We start from the raw sequence: 3,886 nt of genomic DNA, 5'->3' as shown, positions 1-3,886 counted from the left end.
CTGTTCACACTGCACTTCTGCTGCTCACACTACACTTCTGCTGCTCACACTGCACTTCTGCTGTTCACACTGCACTTCTTTTCTCACTGCACCTCTTCTGTTCACACTGCACTTCTTCTGCTCACACTGCACTTCTTCTGTTCACACTGCACTTCTTCTGCTCACACTGCACTTCTTCTGCTCACACTGCACTTCTTCTGTTCTCACTGCACTTCTTCTGCTCACACTGCACTTCTTCTGTTCACACTGCACTTCTTCTGTTCACACTGCACTTCTTCTGCTCTCACTGCACTTCTTCTGTTCACACTGCACTTCTTCTGCTCTCACTGCACTTCTTCTGTTCACACTGCACTTCTTCTGCTCACACTGCACTTCTTCTGTTCACACTGCACTTCTTCTGCTCACACTGCACTTCTTCTGCTCACACTGCACTTCTTCTGTTCTCACTGCACTTCTTCTGTTCACACTGCACTTCTTCTGCTCACACTGCACTTCTTCTGTTCACAATGCACTTCTTCTGCTCTCACTGCACTTCTTCTGTTCTCACTGCACTTCTTCTGCTCACACTGCACTTCTTCTCCTCACACTGCACTTCTTCTGTTCTCACTGCACTTCTTCTGTTCACACTGCACTTCTTCTGTTCTCACTGCACTTCTTCTGTTCACACTGCACTTCTTCTCTTCACACTGCACTTCTTCTGTTCTCACTGCACTTCTTCTGCTCACACTGCACTTCTTCTGTTCACAATGCACTTCTTCTGCTCTCACTGCACTTCTTCTGTTCTCACTGCACTTCTTCTGTTCACACTGCACTTCTTCTGTTCACACTGCACTTCTGCTGTTCTCACTGCACTTCTTCTGTTCTCACTGCACTTCTTCTGCTCACACTGCACTTCTTCTCCTCACACTGCACTTCTTCTGTTCTCACTGCACTTCTTCTTTTCACACTGCACTTCTTCTGTTCACACTGAACTTCTGCTGTTCTCACTGCACTTCTTCTGTTCTCACTGCACTTCTTCTGCTCACACTGCACTTCTTCTCCTCACACTGCACTTCTTCTGTTCTCACTGCACTTCTTCTGTTCACACTGCACTTCTTCTGTTCACACTGCACTTCTGCTGTTCTCACTGCACTTCTTCTGTTCTCACTGCACTTCTTCTGTTCACACTGCACTTCTTCTGTTCACACTGCACCTTTTCTGTTCTCACTGCACTTCTTCTGCTCACACTGCACTTCTTCTCCTCACACTGCACTTCTTCTGTTCTCACTGCACTTCTTCTGTTCACACTGCACTTCTTCTGTTCACACTGCACTTCTGCTGTTCTCACTGCACTTCTTCTGTTCACACTGCACTTCTTCTGTTCACACTGCACTTCTGCTGTTCTCACTGCACTTCTTCTGTTCTCACTGCACTTCTTCTGTTCACACTGCACTTCTTCTGTTCACACTGCACCTTTTCTGTTCTCACTGCACTTCTTCTGCTCACACTGCACTTCTTCTCCTCACACTGCACTTCTTCTCCTCACACTGCACTTCTTCTGTTCACACTGCACTTCTTCTGCTCACACTGCACTTCTTCTGCTCACACTGCACTTCTTCTGTTCTCACTGCACTTCTTCTGTTCACACTGCACTTCTTCTGCTCACACTGCACTTCTTCTGTTCACAATGCACTTCTTCTGCTCTCACTGCACTTCTTCTGTTCTCACTGCACTTCTTCTGCTCACACTGCACTTCTTCTCCTCACACTGCACTTCTTCTGTTCTCACTGCACTTCTTCTGTTCACACTGCACTTCTTCTGTTCTCACTGCACTTCTTCTGTTCACACTGCACTTCTTCTGTTCACACTGCACTTCTTCTGTTCTCACTGCACTTCTTCTGCTCACACTGCACTTCTTCTGTTCACAATGCACTTCTTCTGCTCTCACTGCACTTCTTCTGTTCTCACTGCACTTCTTCTGCTCACACTGCACTTCTTCTCCTCACACTGCACTTCTTCTGTTCTCACTGCACTTCTTCTGTTCACACTGCACTTCTTCTGTTCACACTGCACTTCTGCTGTTCTCACTGCACTTCTTCTGTTCTCACTGCACTTCTTCTGCTCACACTGCACTTCTTCTCCTCACACTGCACTTCTTCTGTTCTCACTGCACTTCTTCTTTTCACACTGCACTTCTTCTGTTCACACTGCACTTCTGCTGTTCTCACTGCACTTCTTCTGTTCTCACTGCACTTCTTCTGCTCACACTGCACTTCTTCTCCTCACACTGCACTTCTTCTGTTCTCACTGCACTTCTTCTGTTCACACTGCACTTCTTCTGTTCACACTGCACTTCTGCTGTTCTCACTGCACTTCTTCTGTTCTCACTGCACTTCTTCTGTTCACACTGCACCTTTTCTGTTCTCACTGCACTTCTTCTGCTCACACTGCACTTCTTCTCCTCACACTGCACTTCTTCTGTTCTCACTGCACTTCTTCTGTTCACACTGCACTTCTTCTGTTCACACTGCACTTCTGCTGTTCTCACTGCACTTCTTCTGTTCTCACTGCACTTCTTCTGTTCACACTGCACTTCTGCTGTTCTCACTGCACTTCTTCTGTTCACACTGCACTTCTTCTGTTCACACTGCACTTCTGCTGTTCTCACTGCACTTCTTCTGCTCACACTGCACTTCTTCTCCTCACACTGCACTTCTTCTCCTCACACTGCACTTCTTCTGTTCTCACTGCACTTCTTCTCCTCACACTGACGCACCTCCACTGGTGCCTCAGAGCAGCTGTGCAGTGACACGTCACTGAACACCTCTTTGGGCCTCATCGGGTCGTCAGCTGGGGCCCAGCACTGGTGGCGGAGCGACGCCCGGCTGATGCCCTGGTGTTATTCGCCCCCACTCTTGTGCTTCTTCCTCAGCCACAGCCAGAAGCTGCCTTTCTCCTCCTCAGCTCTTCTGATGCCTTGCTCCTGGGCGTCCCGTGTCACGGAGAAGGTGAACCGTTGAGGAGCCACTGCACCACTGCACCCACTTCCACAGGGCAGATACCAGCTGTCCAGCCCGCCTCCCTGCATCCTGACGCCAGATCAGCAGACCTGGCTCCAGCCTCTTGGCCCCCGTCCCATGGGACCGTGAGCTCCACCACAGGGACTGTCTTGCAGCCTCCGACCACGTGACGAGGTCTGGTCGGGCGATGGGGACCTGGAGCTGCTTCCCCAGGTCCACCCTCATGCACCACTCTCTGCCCGATGAGAGGAGTCTTGCTGTGGCTTCTGGAGGGGGGGTCTGACTCTCTGGGGAACTGGATCGTCTGTCCGGGGCGGAGGGTCTGCTGTTGCCTCCCGTCTGCAGACCTCGGTCACCTCCTCCAGCGTTCCAGCACCAGGTTGTGTCCCCGTGTGTGGCACCATGGGACAGGAAGTGCTGGAGGCTCGCACTGATGAACTGCACAGGAGAAACAAACACAGCCAGTGTGCAGCTCACGGACGGACAGAGGGACGGACAGACGGAGGGACAGACAGACAGAGGGACAGACAGACAGATGAGTACTGCAGTGACGCAGTAGTACTTGTACTGCAGTGACGCAGTAGTACTTGTACTGCAGTGACGCAGTAGTACTTGTAGCACAGTGACGCAGTAGTACTTGTACTGCAGTGACGCAGTAGTACTTGTACCGCAGTGACGCAGTAGTACTTGTAGCACAGTGACGCAGTAGTACCTCTTACCGCAGTGACGCAGTAGTACTTGTACTGCAGTGATGCAGTAGTACTTGTAGCACAGTGACGCAGTAGTACTTGTACCGCAGTGACACAGTAGTACTTGTACTGCAGTGACGCAGTAGTACTTGTACCGCAGTGACGCAGTAGTACTTGTACCGCAGTGACGCAGTAGTA

This window comes from Echiichthys vipera (assembly GCF_963691815.1).
Source record: "Echiichthys vipera genome assembly, contig: SCAFFOLD_83, whole genome shotgun sequence".
NCBI lineage: Eukaryota > Metazoa > Chordata > Actinopteri > Perciformes > Trachinidae > Echiichthys > Echiichthys vipera.
Note: the sequence above shows the minus strand (reverse complement) of the source record.